This window comes from Triticum urartu, chromosome 7A (assembly GCF_056163025.1).
Source record: "Triticum urartu cultivar PI428250 chromosome 7A, HENAU_Tu73, whole genome shotgun sequence".
Taxonomy (NCBI): Eukaryota; Viridiplantae; Streptophyta; class Magnoliopsida; order Poales; family Poaceae; genus Triticum; species Triticum urartu.
Window position 1 is genome coordinate 737,791,420 of NC_141879.1, and position 21,253 is coordinate 737,812,672.

At 45.2% G+C, this 21,253-nt stretch overlaps 1 pseudogene; it reads left to right on the plus strand.

Moving 5' to 3' along the window:
- The first annotated feature begins 7,687 nt into the window (after window positions 1-7,687).
- LOC125528895 (BTB/POZ and MATH domain-containing protein 2-like) lies at window positions 7,688-8,787 on the plus strand (annotated as a pseudogene).
- Window positions 8,788-21,253: the final 12,466 nt, after the last annotated feature.

Here is a 21,253-nt window from a genome sequence, read left to right on the forward strand (position 1 = left end):
ACGCTGGTGGGCCGCCTGTGGCCATCGACCATGGGGAGCAACGGCTGGCGCCTGTGGTGCTCATGCAAGAATCTGGGTGTGATCACACCGCGTCATGACATGGTGATGGCACGACAGCGGCCGACGTCCTTCGGCGACAACCTATGAGTATTTTTCAATGATCTTTTTGGGTAGGGCCTCGTGTAGGGTCACGCCTCTCCTTCCTGGCATTGTAGTGCTCTATCGACTCCTGTCGGCTGGAAAGACATGGCAAGATTTAGTCCAACAACAGCTTGAATCAAGGAGAGAGGCAAGTAAGGTGATAAAAAGCTTAAGTTTTACATGAATCACTATTCTTAATGAGGTTATAAATACAGTTATTCAAACTGGTATATTTTCAAATGACGAGAGAGTTCCAAGTCTTAATTTTTTAGTGTGATCTCGGCCATAGTTTTATCTTGGACTTCCCCACCTTTCGATTTCAGTGTGACCTTTGCCTCCCTCTCTTGATCCATCATGTCGTATATGAAATCCCTTCATGTCTTCATTCCACTTTATATTGCCGCAGGTGGCCAGGCTAAGATGTGGTCTCTGTCTTGAGGAAGATGCACACTGCATGATGTATACAACTACAAACATTCGGAGGATGAAAGTAAATAATTCTTGGTGCTTATGTTGGGTGATTTGCAACACGAGATGGTAACTAATTCCTATTGTTCGATTTAGTGCCACTCCGTCATGTTTTGTTTCTAATGCGTTTAGGCATTAGTTACTTTCCGAAGCGTTAATGACAAGTACATTTACATGGGCATTTATTATACATTTACATGCACAAGTGATGAACCTATGTACACTACACCACAACAATGTATTCCTTACGGACGCGTGTCGGGTTAAGTTAGTAGTTTGGTATTCGAAAGATGTTTTCCCACAATATAGTTTTTCGACACACAATTCATATTTTATTAGTTAAAAGTGAAAGTTGTGGTTGTACCCCCCTTATCTAACCATCCATTTTGTGCCTCGCGGTCAATTCATGAACTTTCCACTTTTGCATCTCCAAAATAAAGGAGCATATGGACATCAAACTTTACAGGTCAACAACGTATTCGATCTACGAGGTGTAACAAAAAATTCAGTTTTTTTGTCCAAATCAAATTTTGTATATTTATACTAGATCAACAAATTCCATAATCTCTTTCCAACATTTTAGTTCCAAAGTTATAATGATCTATAAAGTTTGATGTACATATGTTTTATCATTTGAGAGGAACCCACAAAAGAAATCTGTATGTCCTAAGTTAGTTGGATAGCACATATCTCGAAGCAATGTTGGAGGGTATAGATAAGGGAGTGTGCACTTAGTATTAGCAAAACCAATCTCTATTTAAAATTTTGGTCAAAGTTTTACTCATAATACCGGAGAAAGTAGTTGCTAGAAATTGATGAGGATTTTGTGCATTTACAGAATATATCTAGGAGATATATAGTAGCCAGTTAATTTTGTGAGAACATTTATGTACATATATGTGGTCATTTTATTGTATTAATTGTAATGGGATTTTTTGGCATGGTATTAAAATTATCTAAATATTGGCCCATGGAAATAGATAGCGCTCAAACATTATCACGAGAAGGCATGTTTTCAATCCTTTAAAACTCAACCACGCACACTAGCAGGAACACACTACCCAGATCGAGAAATACCGATCTCTCTCACTAGGTTTGCTACCTAGTGAGCCTGCCGGCCAAGATTTTGCTTTGGGATCTCATCTACCGTTGGTCGCCATTCCACTGCACTCTTCCATTTCAAGGTCTGTTATTCAATCCATAGCTGGTACTAGATGGTAGTAGTAGACAGTAGAGACTAGTAGTAGTGTGCTGCATAGATAGATGCATGGTTCGCATATATTCATTTTTTATATGAGAAGTATATATAAGTAAAAATCGTAGGAGTGGCCGTTCAGTTGGAATTGATCTTCCTGTGGTGCCGTTTTGTTTGTAGTAATTAATTCAGAGGAACACCGTAGCAGACCAGAGGAACACCGTTCGTTTCCTCTGATTTTATGGGAGTCAATGTTGGAAATATTGTGTAATACGTGACAGCCTTGTAGTACTTGTGCCTCACGTATAGGATTAGGAGTAGTTAGAGATTGGTTTATTTATCTTCTCTCTCTATCTCTCCATGTAATCCTCTCCACGGTTCAACTACCGTATCTCTGTAAACCTACGAGAGCCCAACTCTCAATCTATCAATAAATACATGCGGGCACCCATGTATGGGTGTTGAGACGCTTCACCAAATCTAACATGGTATTCAGAGCCATCTTCTTCCTCCACATCTAGCTCTCCACCAGATCAAACCTAGCTGCCATTAAAACTTCCTCCAGATCAGAATTCAGCCGCAACCATGTCTTCCTCCTCTAGTTCGGCTTCTTTCTCCAGTCTGAACAACAAAATCTCTGAACCCTGGGGCGGAGCCAGGGGGACGAGCAAGGGCCTGCCCCCCCCCCCAACGATCAACAATTTTAGTAGAAGCAACTAGTAATTATCAACAAGATTCGATCAATATACGTACTCGGCTCCCCCTATACTCGAATCCTGGCTCCGCCACCGTCTGAACCCCTTAGCCGCACCAACTATATCCTATGGCGTGCCCAGGCTCGTTCTCAGATTATGGGAGCCGGCCTCTATGGGTATCTCGACCAAACAATTCCTCAACCTACCAAAACAATCTCGTCCAAAAACTCTGAAGGAAAAGAACAGATCGTTCCAAATCCTGCCTACACTCCTTGGTTGATCCAAGACCAGCAGATTGTAGCCTATCTGCTGAGAAATCTCTCCAAAGAAATCCTAGTTCAGGTTGCCTCGATGGAAACATCACATGCGATTTGGAAATCCCTTGCAAACATGTTCACAGCCCAATCCGCATCCCGCGTGAATAACATCTGAATCTCCCTGACCAATGCCCACAAAGGTTCTCAATCTGCTGCTGCTTATTTTGGTTATATGAGATCTCTGTCGGATGAACTTGCAGCCGTAGGAAGACCCATCGGAGAACCGGAGCTACTATCCTTCATCATCGCGGGGCTGGACATGGATTACCAGCCCATCATCTCGGCCCTGGATGTCCGCGTCGAGCCCGTCTCTGTTGATGAGCTGTTCGCGATGGTGGCGAACTTTGATCAGCAGGTTGAGCTTTTCCATGGTTCCGGTGCAGGTGGCTTCAAATCCTCGGCCAACATGGCTGCCAGGAATCGCGGCGGCGGCGGCAAAGGCAACTACCGTGTCTCGCCCAAACCCACCAATGGTGGTGGTGGCGGCAACAACAGCGGCGGCGGCTCCAACAACCCCAACTACAACAAAGGCGGCAATGGTGGTGGTCCTGTCTACCACAACAAGGTGACCGCGGTCACCACTACAACAACAACGATGGGCGCCCCTTCTACAACAACAACCAGGGGCACCAAGGTGGCTACGGCGGCGGCAACAATTTCCAAGGTTATGATGAGTATGAGGGCAAATGTCAAATTTGTAAAAAGACTAACCACATAGGAAAACATTGTCGTTGGCGCTATGAAGAAAATTCGCAGAAAAAGAAAGTTGCAGCCGCCGCAGATATGTCCTATGGTGTGGACACAAACTGGTATGTCGATACCGGTGCCACTGAGCACATCGCCCCGACATGGAAAGGCTGACCATGCAAGAGAAGTATCACGGCCATGATCAAATCAACACCGCAGCAAACGGTCAAGGTATGATGATAAGCCACGTTGGTCAATCTACTATTAGAACACCTCATAGCGATATTCATCTCAATAATGTCCTACTTGTTCCACATGCATCAAAAAGTCTTGCTTCTGTTCATAGAATCACCCTTGATAATGGAGTCTTCATAGAATTTCATCCGTTTTTATTTTTGATCAAGGATCAGGCAACATGGAAGGTCCTTTATCGCGGTAGATGCGTGGACGGTCTCTACCCATTGATTCCTACACTTTGCAAGTTCAACAAACAAGCTTTTGGAGCCATTAGAGTCTGGCCACCCGTCTTTTTCCATTGTTTATCAAATTCTTAGTAAGAATAAACTCCCTTTTGTTGGTGAGCGAAATTGTGAAACTGTTTGTGATTCATGCCAGCGTGCAAAAAGTCATCAATTACCATATTCTATTTCTACTAGTGTGTCTGTTAAACCTCCGCAATTGATCTTTTCTGATGTGTGGGGTCCAGCACCCTCCTCCGTTGGTAGACACACTTATTATGTGAGTTTCATTGATAATTACAGTAAATACATGTGGATTTATCTCCTTAAGAAGCGTTCCGATGTCTTTCAAGTTTTCCATAACTTTCAAGCTCTTGGCGAGAGAAAATTTGATTGTAAAATCATTGCCATGCAATCAGACTGGGGTGGTCAGTACGAGAAACTCAACTCGTTTTTCCAAAAGATAGGCATCTCTCACCACGTCTCTTGTCCACATGCTCACCAACAAAACGGTAGTGCAGAACGCAAGCATCGCCATATTGTTGAAGTAGGTCTTGCACTACTTGCTGCTGCCTCGATGCCACTAAAGTTTTGGGATGAAGCCTTCTTAACTGCGGTTCATCTCATTAATATCCTGCCTAGCCGTGTTATCAACAATGAAACACCCACAAAACGTCTTCTTCATCTCAAACCAAACTACACTCCTCTTCGTGTTTTTGGTTGTGCGTGTTGGCCCAATCTCCGTCCATACAACAATCGCAAACTTATGTTTCGCTCCAACCAATGTGTTTTTATTGGCTATAGCACTCAACATAAAGGAGTTAAGTGTCTTGATGTAGCGACTGGCCGAGTTTACATCTCCAGAGACGTTGTTTTTGATGAGACTCAATTCCCGTTTGAGAAACTTCACCCCAATTCCGGTGCCCTCCTTCGTCAAGAAATCCTTCTCTTGCTATCATCTCTTTCTGGTCTTGAAAATGAGGGTGCTAATAGTAGTTCTGATCTATTTGTGACTAATCATCATACTCTGCCTAAGTCTACTGCTGAAGGAACAATTATTCCCGGTGAAAACAGAGTACAAAATAATGAACCAGGTGGTCATTTTATGTGTCCCCCTTCAGGAGACAACACACCCCGAGGAGGATCTGTCTCGGGATCGCCATCGCTGCAGACGGCAGCGTATCCAGCTTCGGGATCCGCCCCTGATGCTGATTCCGCCGGGCCCACCTCCCGCGCCCCTGGCGCTGTCTCACCTGGAACCGACGACGCCAGCCGCGACAACGACTTCTCTTCACCGCGCCAATCCTCGGGTGCCGGGTGGCGCGCCCCCACTCCTGATGCCGGGGGAATGCGGTCGCCCGCCTCGCCCGGGCCCGCCACTGGAGCCTCACCTGTCTCGCACGGGGCCCCTGCGTGTTCCCCTGGTTGGGTCGTCCCGCCCGCCTCTGCCTCGGGATCGGGCCCGCCCGGGGTGCGGCTGAACCTGGCGCTGCATCTTTGGCTGTTGCTGCTGGATCTTCTGCGCCGGCACCTCCTGTGGTTACTCCTGAAGAACCGCATACACGCCTACAAAGGGGAGTTTCTGCCCGAATTAATTACAAAAACTTCTGCAAATATGGGCTATCTTGCATGGCAGGTGGACCCAAAAAATTAATGGATGCACTTGGTGATGATAGGTGGAAAACCGCCATGAATGATGAATTTGTGGCTTTACAGAGGAATAAAACTTGGCACTTGGTTCCTCCTCAACAAGGCAGAAATCTCATCGACTGCAAATGGGTATATCGCATTAAAAGGAAGTCAGATGGCACCATAGATCGCTACAAGGCCAGACTTGTGGCAAATGGTTTCAAGCAAAGGTATGGGCTCGACTATGAGGACACTTTTAGTCCTGTTGTTAAGGCTGCCACCATCCGCCTTGTGCTGTCCATTGCTATTTCTAGGGGGTGGAGCCTTAGACAGCTAGATGTGCAGAATGTGTTTCTGCATGGCGTTCTGGAAGAAGATGTGTACATGAAACAACCTCCTGGGTTTGAGGACAAAAACAAGCCGTTCCATATATGCAAACTTGACAAAGCATTGTATGGGTTGAAGCAAGCCCCCAGAGCATGGTACTCAAGACTCAGTATGAAGCTTCAGGCACTTGGGTTTGTTCCTTCAAAATCTGACACCTCACTGTTTATCTTTACTAAGCCACAAATATCCATGTTTGTTCTCATATATGTTGATGACATAATTGTTACTAGCTCATCCAATGATGCCGTAACGAAGTTGCTTAAGAGTTTGGGTTCTGAGTTTGCTCTCAAAGATTTGGGAAATTTGCACTTCTTTTTGGGTATTGAGGTTCAGAAGAATGGTGATAGTCTTCATCTATCTCAGGCTAAATATGCAACTGAATTGGCATGCAAAACTGTAAACCATCACCAACACCATTATCCAGTTCGGAACCCTTATCTTTGACAACCGGAGAACTTCTGGACAGGGAGGATATCACTAGTTACAGAAGCATTGTTGGTGGTCTTCAGTACTTAACTCTCACACAACCTGATATTTCTTTCGTAGTTAACAAAGTCTGTCAATTTCTTCATGCACCAACCACCACTCATTGGACAGCAGCCAAGAGAATTCTGAGGTATGTGAAGAATACAATGACTGTTGGTCTCACATTTCGAAAGTCATCATCTACTCTTATAAGTGCATTTTCCGATGTGGATTGGGCTGGCTGCTTGGATGATAGGAGATCTACTGGTGGGTTTGCCATTTTCTATGGGCCTAATTTAATCTCTTGGTGTGCAAAGAAACAAGCAACTATGTCTTGATCAAGTACTGAAGCAGAGTACAAAGCATTAGCCAATGCTACAGCAGAGGTCATTTGGATTCAGTCTATGTTGAAGGAACTTGGCATTTCAGAAGTTCATCCCCCATGTCTATGGTGTGATAACCTTGGTGCAACTTATTTATCTGCTAATCCAGTTTTCCATGCCAGGACTAAGCATATTGAGATAGATTTCCACTTTGTCAGAGAACGAGTTGCAAATAAACAATTAGAAGTCAGATTTATTCCCTCAAAGGATCAGCTTGCAGATGGATTTACAAAAGCGTTACCCACAAAAGGTTTTGAAGAATTTCGACGTAATCTCAACTTAGTGTCGTTGTGATTAAGGGGGAGTGTTGGAAATATTGTGTAATACGTGACAGCCTTGTAGTACTTGTGCCTCACGTATAGGATTAGGAGTAGTTAGAGATTGGTTTATTTATCTTCTCTCTCTCTCTCTCTCTCTCTCTATCTCTCTATGTAATCCTCTCCACGGTTCAACTACCGTATCTCTGTAAACCTACGAGAGCCCAACTCTCAATCTATCAATAAATACATGCGGGCACCCATGTATGGGTGTTGAGACGCTTCACCAAATCTAACAGTCAAAACATTCGGGCCGAGCTCTTTTTTGTAGGAAAGCCCGAGGAAAAGAGATATAATGCTACCCTGTGATGCAACTCTTCTTTGCCATGGGCTGGTCCAAGAAACACGCGTAGGTGAGTTTGGTCCATAACTTGTATCTAGGCCAAGTAGTGTTATTGGCAGGTCATCCTACAATAATTGTGTCCCGCCTTTTGAATAGGTCGAGGTGGTTCACTAGTACATATATTTCTGTTATTTTAAAATAATGAAGCATAATTTGTGTGCTAATAGGATCTTGTGTGGAATTGCAGGCACTTGAATTGCACATGGAGTTTGGAACTACAGTCTCGACCTGCAACGCGACGGTGGTTCAGGATAGCCACATCTTTGTGGTTAATGACTATAGTGTCATCAAGGAAACTGGACCGAACAATTTTATGAGGTCCCATGCCTTCCAAGTCGGTGAGTATGACTGTTCAGTAGATTCTACCCACAAGGAATCAATGCTGAAAGCCAAAAGCACATCTCTATTCTTGTTGAGCTTATGATGGAAAAGGCTGAAGTGAAGGCAATATTTTGTTATCGATTGATCTCCCCAGGAGGACAGAGCACGGAGTTGAATCAGATCGGAGTGTTAAACTTATCTAGTGCAGAAGGCAAATGTAGGATGGGAGGGTGTGGGACAAGGTAATGGAGAAAACTTTGCTTGAAGCAGAATATGTGGAATTTGACCACTTCTTGATTGAATGTTCGATCACTGTTATGAAAGATCCATTGGTGACTTGCAGTGACTTACTACTTTCACCCCAAGTGAAGCTGCCACAATCCCATCTATCAACTGATATGGAAAATCTATTAGAGTCAAAAGGAGGGGCGGACGTGACCTTCTACTTCCAAGGTGAATCATTTCTTGCACATATGGTAGTGCTTGCTGCAAGGTTCCCTGTGTTTAGGGTGCAGCTCTATGGCCCAATGATGGAGAAAGACGGATCATCTATAATCCTGCAAGATATGTTACCTGACGTTTTTAAGGCTCTCTTATATTTTGTACACAGACTACTTGGTGCTTCCTTTCAACAATTTCGATGACGAGGACATAGAAGAGATTGTACGCCACTTACTCGAGGCTGTCGATCGATACGCAATTGAAAAGCTGAAGCTCATATGTGAGGCTATTCTTTACAGGTGTCTTGATGTACAAACAGTGGCAACTACATATGCGTTAGCTGATCAACATTAGTGTAACGATCTCAAACAGAAATGCCTCAAATTTATGGCATCTCCAACAATACTTGGTGAAGTCATGGCAAGCCAAGACTATGATAACCTCAAGAGAAAGAGTGCTAGTTTTCCTAAGCTAAATGAAAAGTATGTTTACACGAGTCTTGATTATACATTGACAAGTGCAAGTCATGAGCGTGTGTAGGACATGGAGAGTGTGGATGCAACCAATCCAAGACTTGGCGTTTGCTAGTGAAAACAGAGTGACGGCTAAACCAAATTATACACTAAACTGAAGCCAAATACACTAGTGAAGACAAAAGTGATGGCTAAACTGAAGCCACATACAATATTAGATTTACAAAAACTAGACACGGAAGGCGAGACCCTTGGAGAGTCCAGCAGCGGCGGCGACCCTATGTGCGCATCGCGAGCGTGTTCTGTCGCCTCTAATTAACAAGCTTGAGCGCCAGCTGCAGTTGGTGAGAGAAAATCAAGAAGACACACATGATGAGAGAGACGACAGCGGCCAGTTCGGGCAACAATGGTTCACACCTGTGTTATGGAAGAAGGCGGAGTAGAAGGTCCTCGTCGGAATGAGGCAAAGCAGCAGCTCAGTTGAGTGAGCGAGACGACGCCAGGGAGGAGGGTGAAGCTGTGCGAGCCCGTGCTCGTCGCAACCAGTTAAGGAGGAGAGTAGGAGCTAGAGGCCATAGTGCGAGGTTCTGTCTAGACGGAGGCAAGCGAGCTCGGCCCGGAGTGTAGGAGGCAGAGCAGCCAGAGCCACCACGGCCTGGTGGATGGGCAAGGTGAGACGGAAGCATAGCTCGCCTATAGGGAGCCAGTAGACCTGACGTCACACATGTGTTTTTCCTTTTTAATTTTATTTCTATTAAAAGAGTATATACATTATTATGAAAAGATAATTTTTTTAGAAGTGTTCATTCCACATTAAAAAATGTTCATACTGTGTAAAATATCATTGCTCAACATTTAGGAAATGTTTGTACTCCCTCCGTTTCTTTTTAGTCTGCATATAAAATATGGTCGAAGTCAAACTTTGTAAAGTTTGACCAACTTTATAAGAAAGAATATCAACAATCACAGTATGAAACCAATATATTAGATGCACCATGAAATGAATTTTGATACCATATAGCTTTAGTATTGTAGATGTTGATTCTTTTTTATATAAATTTGCTCAAACTTTGTGTAGTTTGACTTTGACCAAATCTTATGTGCAATCTCCATCAACATCTTCACCAGCACCATCTCCTCTCAAAACCCTAGTTCATCTCTTGTATCCAATTCTTGTCTTCAAGTCCGGGATTGGTACTAGTAGGTTGCTAGTAGTGTGGATTACTCCTTATAGTTGATGCTAATTGGTTTATCTGGTGGAAGATCATATGTTCAGATCCTTTATGCATATTAATACCCCTCTGATTATGAACATGAATATGCTTTGTGAGTAGTTACGTTTGTTCCTGAGGACATGGGAGAATTCTTGCTATTAGTATTCATGTGAATTTGGTATTCACTCGATATATTGATGAGATGTATGTTGTCTATCCTCTAGTGGTGTTATGTGAACATCGACTACATAACACTTCACCATTATTTGGGCCTAGAGGAAGGCATTGGGAATTAATAAGTAGATGATGGTTTGCTAGAGTGACAGAAGCTTAAACCCTAGTTTATGCGTTGCTTCGAAAGGGGCTGATTTGGATCCATATGTTTCATGTTGTGGTTAGGTTTACCTTAATACTTTTGTTGTAGTTGCGGATGCTTGCAATGGAGGTTAATCATAAGTGGGATTCTTGTTCAAGTAAGAACAGCACCCAAGCACCGGTCCACCCACATATCAAATTATCAAAGTACCGAACGCGAATCATATGAATGTGATGAAAACTAGCTTGACGATAATTCCCATGTGTCCTTGGGAGCGCTTTTCTCTATATAAGAGTTTGTCCAGGCTTGTCCTTTGCTACAAAAAGGATTGGCCCATCTTGCTGCACTTTATTTACTTTTGTTACTTGTTGCTCGTTACAAATTATCCTATCACAAAACTATCTGTTACCACTTATTTCAGTACTTGCAGAGAATACCTTGCTGAAAACCGCTTATCATTTCCTTCTGCTCCTCGTTGGGTTCGACACTCTTACTTATCGAAAGGACTACGATAGATCCCCTATACTTGTGGGTCATCAAGACTCTTTTCTGGCGCCGTTGCCGGGGAGTGAAGCACCTTTGGTAGGTGGAATTTGGTAAGGAAAAATTTATATAGTGTGCTGAAATTTACTGTCACTTGTTACTATGGAAAGTAATCCTCTGAGGGGCTTGTTCGAAGAATTGCTAAGCCTTGTGCTAAAGATAAACATAGACCTATGGTAGGCATGCCTGTTATTTATGTTAAAATAGGACATCATTGTTATCATGGCTTATGTGATATGGGTGCTAGTGCTAGTGCTATACCTCATGACTTATACAAAGAAATTATGCATGAAATTGCACCTGCTGAGATAGAAGGTATTGATGTTACCATCAAACTTGCTAATAGAGATACAATATCAACCATTGGAATTGTTAGAGATGTTGAAGTCTTGTGTGGGAAAACTAAATATCCTGCTGATTTTCTTGTCCTTGGTTCCCCACAAGATAGCTTTTGTCCCATTATTTTTGGTAGACCCTTCTTGAACACAGTTAATGCTAGGATAGACTGCGAAAAGAATGTTGTTACTATTGGCTTGGGTGATTTGTCTCATGAGTTTAATTTCTCTAAATTTAGTAGACAACATCGTGAAGAGGAATTACCTAGTAAGGCTGAAATTATTGGTCTTGCTTCTATTGCCGTACCTCCTAGTGATCCTTTAGAACAATATTTGCTAGAGCATGAAAATGATATGTTTATGTATGAAAGAAGGGAAATAGATGAAGTATTCTTTAAACAGGAACCTATCCTGAAACACAATTTGCCTGTTGAAATCCTATGGGATCCTCCTCCACCCAAGGGTGATCCCGTGTTTGAGCTCAAACCGTTACCTGATACTCTTAAATATGCTTATCTCGATGAGAAAAAGATATATCCTGTTATTATTAGTGCTAACCTTTCAGAGCATGAAGAAGAGAGATTATTGAAAACTCTGAAGAAGCATCGTGCTGCTATTGGATATACTCTTGATGATCTTAAGGGCATTAGTCCCACTCTATGTCAACATAAAATAAATTTGGAGGAAGATGCCAAACCAGTTCGTGATCATCAACGGCGGCTGAATCCTAAGATGAAGGAAGTGGTAAGAAAAGAAATACTAAAGCTCCTTGAGGCAGGTATAATTTATCCCATTGCTGGTAGTCAGTGGGTAAGTCCTGTCCATTGTGTCCCTAAGAAGGGAGGTATTACTGTCGTCCCTAATGATAAAGATGAATTGATTTCGCAAAGAATTATTACATGTTATAGGATGGTAATTGGTTTCCGCAAATTAAATAAGGCTACTAAGAAAGATCATTACCCCTTACCTTTTATTGATCAAATGCTAGAAAGATTATCCAAACATACACATTTTGCTTTCTAGATGGTTATTCTGGTTTCTCTCAAATACCCGTGTCAGCCAATGATCAATCAAAGACTACTTTTACTTGCCCTTTTGGTACCTTTGCCTATAGAAGTATGACTTTTGGTTTATGTAATGCACCTGCTACCTTTCAAAGATGCATGATGGCTATATTCTCTGACTTTTGTGAAAAGATTTGTGAGGTTTTCATGGACGATTTTTCCATCTATGGATCCTCTTTTGATGATTGCTTGAGAAACCTTAATCGAGTTTTGCAGAGATGTGAAGAAACTAATCTTGTCTTGAATTGGGAAAAGTGCCACTTTATGGTTAATGAAGGTATTGTCTTGGGGCACAAAGTCTCTGAAAGAGGTATTGAAGTTGATAAAGCCAAGGTTGATGCTATTGAAAAGATGCCATGTCCCAAGGACATCAAAGGTATAAGAAGTTTCCTTGGTCACGCCGGATTTTATAGGAGGTTCATTAAGGACTTCTCAAAAATTTCTCGGCCTCTGACTAATTTATTACAAAAAGATATACCATTTGTCTTTTATGATGATTGTGTAGAAGCATTTGAAATACTTAAGAAAGCATTGATCTCTGGACCTATTGTTCAGCCACCTGATTGGAATTTACCCTTTGAAATTATGTGTGATGCTAGTGATTATGCTGTACGTGCTGTTCTAGGGCAAAGATTTGATAAGAAATTAAATGTTATTCAATATGCTAGTAAAACTCTAGACAATGCTCAAAGAAATTATGCTACTACTGAAAAGGAATTCTTAGCAGTTGTATTTGCTTGTGATAAGTTCAGACCTTATATTGTTGATTCTAAAGTAACTATTCACACGGATCATGCTGCTATTAAATATCTTATGGAAAAGAAAGATGCTAAACCTAGACTTATTAGATGGGTTCTCTTGCTAAAAGAATTTGATTTGCATATTGTTGATAGAAAGGGAGTTGAGAAACCCGTTGAAGACAACTTGTCTAGGTTAGAAAATGTTCTTGATGACCCACTACCTTTTGATGATAGCTTTCCGGATGAGCAATTAAATGTGATAAATGCTTCTCGTAGTACTCCATGGTATGCTGATTATGCTAATTACATTGTGGCTAAATTTATACCACCTAGTTTCACATACCAGCAAAAGAAAAAGTTTTTCTATGATTTGAGACATTACTTTTGGGATGACCGACATCTTTATAAAGAAGGAGTAGATGGTGTTATTAGACGTTGTGTACCTGAGCATGAACAGGAACAGATCCTACGCAAGTGTCACTCCGAAGCTTATGGAGGACACGGCACTGGAGATAGAACTGCACATAAGGTATTTGTTGGGGATATTACTACTGGATGTAAACCGGCCAGGAGTAGCCGGATTAGATTTATGAAGATTAGAAGCCCATGAAGATGTAAGAATGATGGCGCTTCATGAAGGCCCAAGGCCCAGAGGAGAGTTAAGGCCTGTAGATGTAAACCGACCTAATTATGTAACTTGCATTGTAAGATAGGAAGTGTAGAGACCGAACCGGACACATCTATGATCCGGCTTCGGGACTCTGTAAACCGGAGGGCGTCAACCTATGTATATAAAGGGACGACCTGGCAGCGGTTTAGGGACAGACAATAATTCGAGAGCCAGACAAAGCGGATTCGCTCCCTGGTCTTCGAAACCCTAGCAATACCAATCACAACTAGACGTAGGCTTTTACCTTCATCGAAGGGGACGAACTAGTATAAACTCCCTGTGTCCCCTTGTCCGGTTTAACCCCTTTAAGCTAACCCATTGCGGTGGCTCCACGACTAAGTCCTTTCATGAGGACATCTGTTGTGACAAACCCACGATAGTTGGCGCCCACCGTGGGGCTATCGCACGATGGTTTCGAGTTCTTAAAGGGCAGCTTTGATGGACTCAAGGGATACGCTGTGTGCCGGATGACAAAGAGTCGTCGTGGCAAGCTCTACATCGACAACGCAGGATGGGGCCCCGAGGCCGATTCAATCGAATACGGGTACTGGGTCCCCTTTGGTGGGATTCACGTCTTCATCGGCAAGATTGGCGAACCGGGCCCTGAGCCGGACACCTGCACCGACATCATCGAGACGGCTCAGCGTGCAAGCCCTTCCCCGGTTCAGCCCGTGGCGAAGCATGTTTTCGTAGGTCTCATCCATGGAGCAGAATATGAGGACGGACCAGCATCCGATGGAGAAACCGTTGTCTGCTCCGACGACGAGTCTTCTGGAGAGACCGAATCGCTCTATCAGTTGCAGGATGGCCGGATCGGTGGAGGTTCCGAGGGCAATAGTATTCTGGATTCTCCTGATCTGCCAAACCAGGACGCTATCTTCATGGCCGGTACACAGTCAACGCCTCAATCATCAACTGCCGCAGCAATACTCTCCGGTTCCACAATGGCCACGCCAACGGGGGCAGGAAACTCTGTGCCGCCTCCGGCTCAAGTTTTGTCTGACTTGTTCGACACTTTGGCAACATTGATGGCCGCAGAGGTGGATGCAGCAGCCCGGGATCAGCACAACGTGGAAATTGCAAAGGTGAAAGATTAGATAGCTCAGGCTAAAGCGGACCTAGCGGTAGAGAACGCTAGGATGGCTACAGAACGGGCCGGGTTGGAAGCTCAGGCCTACCGGATTAGGCTGGGTCATAACGCTTTCGAAGAAGTCATGTGAAGAAGATACCGATCGCATCTCCCGTCGGGTTATGAGCCATGAAATCTCTTCAATACGCCAGGAGCAGGAACTAGTAACTAGCCAATATTAAACCGGACGGAGGCGCCGGGAACAGGAGCGCTGGTTCAGCCGCGCACGATGGACCCGCCTCGTTAGAACAACATTGTGCCACAGTATGTTCCAACACCTCCCGGGCATTACTCCAACCCGTTGGACAACATTGTGGCCGCCGCTTCATGATTGGCAGCCCTCCCGACCGACGGCGAATCACCAGTTGCAATTGAGGCACGACGGGCCAGGGATCTCCTTCAAACAGCTCTAAACCAGCAGCAGGCATATTCGCACAGCCGTGAGAGGATTCATTCCACCCCCCGTCCAAGCCGAAGCTACAGCAGGCACGTTGAGGATGAACCGGCCGTATCAAGTAGCGCACGTCACCGTAATCTGCCGCGAGGGCACAACCCGGCAGGGGAAGGTGCTAATGCGCATGATGTGGTAGACCATGGTCGCGCGCGTCGAGAGGCCGAGTTAGCAGCTCTGCACGGAGCCCGTCAACCTACTCCGGTTCACCCTACCACTTTAATAGAGCCAGGTGTGGTATTCAGTTCCTTAGGGGTGCCGTGTCTTACCCCAGCTTTGCGTAATGTGAGGCTGCCTAAGGATTTCAAAGGACCTCGTAAAGTACCCAATTATACCGCCGATCTGCAGCCAGAAGCATGGAGATGTTAAATGTGGATGAAGCGGTATGTGCTAAATACTTCACCATGATGTTGGAAGGAACAGCTCGTACTTGGTTGAAAAGCTTACCAACTAACTCTGTCGGGTCACGGGCCGAATTGAAGCACCGGTTTATCCAGAACTTCAAAGATACTTGTAAGCAACCCATGTCGATTGTGGATCTGGCCGCTTGTGTTCAAGAGGATGGAGAGTCCACGACCCATTGGGTAAAGTGGGTCTTAGCTATTTTGCATTCGTCAGATTGTATCAATGCAGATACTGTTGGGGAACGTAGCAGAAATTCAAAATTTTCCTACGTGTCACCAAGATCTATCTATGGAGAAACCAGCAACGAGGGGAAGGAGAGTGCATCTACATACCCTTGTAGATCGCTATGCAGAAGCGTTCAAGAGAATGGGTTGAAGGAGTCGTACTCGTCGTGAACCAAATCACTGGAGATCCTAGTGCCGAACGGACGGCACCTCCGCGTTCAACACACGTACAGCCCGGTGACGTCTCCCATGCCTTGATCCAGCAAGGAGAGAGGGAGAGGTTGAGGAAGACTCCATCCAGCAGCAGCACAACGGCGTGGTGGTGGTGGAGGAGCGTGGTACTCCAGCAGGGCTTCGCCAAGCACCGCAAGAGACGAGGAGGGAGAGGGGTAGGGCTGCGCCAAGAAGGAGATTGAATCCGTGTCTCTGGCAGCCCAAAACCTCAAGTATATATAGGGGGAGGGGAGGGGCTGCGCCCCCATCTAGGTTTCCACCCCTAGGGGTGGAGGCCAGCCCTAGATCCCATCTAGGGGGTCGGCCAAGGGGGGAAGAGAGGGAGGCGCACCATTAGGTGGGCCTTAGGCCCATCTGAGCCTAGGGTTTGCCCCCTTCCACTCTCCCTTGCGCCTTGGGCCTTGGTGGGGGGGCGCACCAGCCCACCTGGGGCTGGTCCCCTCCCACACTTGGCCCATGCAGCCCTTCGGGGCTGTTGGCCCCACTTGGTGGACCCCCGGGACCCTCCCGGTGGTCCCGGTACGTTACCGATAAACCCCGAAACTTTTCCGGCGACCAAAACAGGACTTCCCATATATAAATTTTTACCTCCGGACCATTCCGGAACTCCTCGTGACGTCCGGGATCTCATCCGGGACTCCGAACAACATTCGGTAACCACGTATATCTATTCCCTATAACCCTAGCGTCACCGAACCTTAAGTGTGTAGACCCTACGGGTTCGGGAACCATGCAGACATGACCGAGACGTTCTCCGTTCAATAACCAACAGCGGGATCTGGATACCCATGTTGGTTCCCACATGTTCCACGATGATCTCATCGGATGAACCACGATGTCGAGGATTCGATCAATCCCGTATACAATTCCCTTTGTCTAGCGGTATGATACTTGCCCGAGATTCGATCGTCGGTATCCCGATACCTTGTTCAATCTCGTTACCGGCAAGTCTCTTTACTCATTCCGTAACACATCATCCCGTGATCAACTCCTTGATCACATTGTGCACATTATGATGATGTCCTACCGAGTGGGCCCAGAGATACTTCTCCGTCACACGGAGTGACAAATCCCAGTCTCGAATCGTGCCAACCCAACAGACACTTTCGGAGATACCCGTAGTGCACCTTTATAGCCACCCAGTTACGTTGTGACATTTGGCACACCCAAAGTATTCCTATGGTATCCGGGAGTTGCACAATCTCATGGTCTAAGGAAATGATACTTGACATTAGAAAAGCTTTAGCATGCGAACTACACGATCTTGTGCTATGCTTAGGATTGGGTCTTGTCCATCACATCATTCTCCTAATGATGTGATCCCGTCATCAACGACATCCAATGTCCATGGTCAGGAAACCGTAACCATCTATTGATCAACGAGCTAGTCAACTAGAGGCTTACTAGGGACATGGTGTTGTCTATGTATCCACACATGTATCTGAGTTTCCTATCAATACAATTCTGGCATGGATAATAAAAGATTATCATGAACAAGGAAATATGATAATAATCAATTTATTATTGCCTCTAGGGCATATTTCCAACAGATACCGCAGTGCTAATGTTGGAGGGCAATTGCCGTTTTCTGCCGCTCAAACAGAAGTTAGGAAGGCTCAAATGTCACTGTAATGATATGTCAACGCTTATGGCCGCTTTGGTTAAATACGCCGATTCATATAATACCAAAGACCCTGACTCAGAGGAGGAAAAATCGGGGAAAGGGAAAAAGAACGGCAACAACAAGGGTCAGCAACATAATCCAGCAGGCCATGGGAACAATGGTAAACGCAAGGCCGACAACAGTCTGGACTTTGTGGTTAACACCAATGCTAAGAAGAATGGTCAGCGTCGTAAGGGTAAGCAGCCCCAGAGGGGCGGAAGTTCAGGCCCGAATTTGGAGCGCCTGTTAAATCAACCCTATCCGAAGCATGGATCAAAGGAGAAGCCAGCATCACATCTTTGGAAAGATTGTTACATCATGCGGGATTTCAAGAATTCCAATATGTTTCAGTGCGATAATGGCCCGCCCGGCGGTTCAGGAGGCGGTTTCCACAGGCCGGGTTATGGAGGCGGCAGTTCCGGTTCAGGATTTCAGGGCAATCAAACCGGACACATCAATCCAGGGCACCAAGGCAACCAGGGAGGGTACAACCATCAGGGGAACTAGCAGCATCAATAACAGTCGGGTTATCAGAGCAATCCTAAGTAGTTAAATAGTGGGCAATATCATGTCTTCACCACTAGCTTGTGTAAGCGTGATCACAAGCTTCACAAGAGGGCAGTAAACTCTGTTGAACCGGTGCTGCCTCAGTATTTGCGCTGGTCCGAGCAACCCATTTTATGGAGTAGAGAGGATCACCCGCCCCGGGTTGACAATCTGGGTCATCTGGCCTTAGTGGTGGCCCCTCAAGTTGGGGGATATAAGTTCACTAAGGTACTCATGGATTGGGGAAGTAGTATCAACATTCTATATTACGATACCTTCCGTCGTATGGGGTTGACAGATAAGAATCTTAAACCGTCAACCACCGTTTTTCATGGTGTGGTGCCTGGTAAATCTGCATATCCAGTGGGCAAGATAGCCTTAGAGGTGGCTTTTGGAGATGATCATGATTCAAGATCAGAAACATTGACTATTGAGGTGGTGAAAATCAAAAGTCCGTATCACGCTTTGTTTGGGCGGCCGGCTTACGCTAAGTTCATGGCTAGGCCGTGTTATGTGTATCTGTAGCTTAAGATGCCAGGTCATAAGGGAACTATCACAGTACACGGGAGCAGGAAGATCGCTTTGGAATGTGAGGAAGGTGATGCGGCTTATGCCGAGTCGGTTTGCGCCACGGAGGAGCTGAAGTTCTATAAGGACCAAGTTGATCCGGCAGATATGACTTCTTTGAAAAAGCCAACTACGGAACACGATCCGGTGTTGAAGTTCAAATCGGACGCAAATACTAAGATGGTTAATTTTGTTCCTGGCGATTCATCCAAGTAGTTCAGCATCAGCGCTAACCTAGATCCCAAATAGGAAAGCGCGCTCATCGAGTTCATCCGTGAGAACCGGGACGTCTTCGCATGGAAACCTTCTGACATGCCAGGTGTACCGAGGGAACTCGCTGAGCACACACTTAACATTGATCCTAAGTTTAAACCGGTCTGGCAGTTTCTCCGCCGCTTTAATGAAGAAAGGTGCAAGGCTATTGGTGAAGAGGTAGCTCGGTTGTTGGCCGCAGGGTTTATCGTGGAGGTCTTTCACCCAGAGTGGTTGGCTAATCCGGTGCTGGTCCTTAAGAAAAACGGCACTTGGCGTATGTGTGTGGATTACACAGACTTGAACAAGGCTTGCCCTACAGACCCCTTTGCCCTCCCTCGTATTGATCAGATCATTGATGCTACGGCGGGTTATGACCGTTTGTGTTTTCTGGACGGTTATTCTGGTTATCATCAGATCAAAATGGCAGTTAAGGACCAGGAGAAGACAACTTTCATCACTCCCTTTGGAGCCTTCTGCTATGTCTCCATGCCCTTTGGACTCAAGAGTGCCCAGGCGACTTATCAACACTGTGTTCAGAATTGTCTTCATAAGCAAATTGGGCGCAATGTTCATGCATATGTGGATGATATTGTGATAAAGTCCAGGAAGGAGGAAACATTAATAGATGATTTGAGAGAAACCTTTGACAACCTCCGGGTTTACAAGATGATGCTCAATCCGAAAAAGTGTGTCTTTGGTGTACCGGCAAGCAAACTCTTGGGTTTTCTGGTGTCAAATAGAGGCATTGAGGCTAATCCGGAAAAAATCTCAGCAGTTACGTCTTTGGCTAAACTGGCGTGTATCAATGACGTTCAAAGTTTAGCCGGCTGGATTGCGGCTTTGAGCCAGTTTATCAGTCGCCTTGGAGAGAAGGCTATTCCTTTATATCAAATGCTAAAGAAAACAGATGATTTTGTCTGGAGCGAGGCAGCTGATAAAGCGTTTGAGGATCTGAAAAGGCAGTTAGTTGAACCACCTGTGCTTGCAGCCCCGATCGATAAAGAGCCGTTACTGCTGTATGTGGCTGCTAATACCCGAGCTGTTAGCGTGGTTATTGTGGTGGAGCGCAAGGAAGCTGGAAAGGAGTATCCGGTTCAATGACCGCTTTATTATATCAGTGAGGTACTCATTGAATCAAAGCAGAGGTATCCACATTGGCAGAAGCTGGTGTATGGAGTGTTTATGGCAAGCCGAAAGCTCAAACATTATTTTCAGGGTCATCCTATCACAGTGGTCAGTTCAGCCCCCCTGGGAGATATTATTCAAAACAGAGAAGCAACTGGCCGGATTGTTAAGTGGGCTATTGAGCTTGGACCTCACGGGCTCAAATACACACCTCGCACAACCATTAAATCCCAAGCACTTGTGGACTTCATCAATGATTGGACAGAGTTGCAGGCACCAGAGGAAAAGCCAGATAACACGTATTGGACTATTCATTTTGATGGATCCAGACTGTTGGACGGCTCGGGGGCTGGAGTCATACTAACTTCCCCACGAGGTGACAAGTTTTGTTTTGTCCTCCATTTAATGTTCCCCTATACTAACAATACAGCTGAGTACGAGGCCTTACTCCACGGTCCTCGGATGGCTAAGGAGATGAACTTAAGCCAGGTTAAGTGCTTTGGGGATTCAGATCTGGTGGCTCAACAGGTGTCTGACACTTGGGATTCTAAAGACCCACTCATGGCTGCATATCGACGAGAGGTGGACACATTAGCTGGTCACTTCAAGGGTTATCAGGTGGACCATATAGATCGGTGAAAGAATGAAGCGGCGGACGCTTTAAGCCGCCTTGGTTCTCAGCGTAAACCGGTCCCACCAAATGTCTTTCTTGACGTGCTGCATAATTCGTCGGTCAAGGTACTAACAGAGGAGGAGTTGGCTATTCCTGACCCGGAGGCTCAATTGGTGGCAACTTTGCATGTCATACTGGATTGGACAATCCCATACCTGGCTTACATGAACCGGGGCGAGTTACCAGAGGATGAAACCTCGGCCCGGCAGATAATCCGGCGTTCCAAATCGATGACTATACTCAACGGAGAATTACATCGTTACAACGTCTCAGGTGCAATTCAGCGTTGTGTTTATCCTCAAGAGGGTTGTGAGATTATGCGAGAAATCCATGAAGGGGATTGTGGTCACCATGCCGGTTCAAAGTCCTTGGTGGCTAA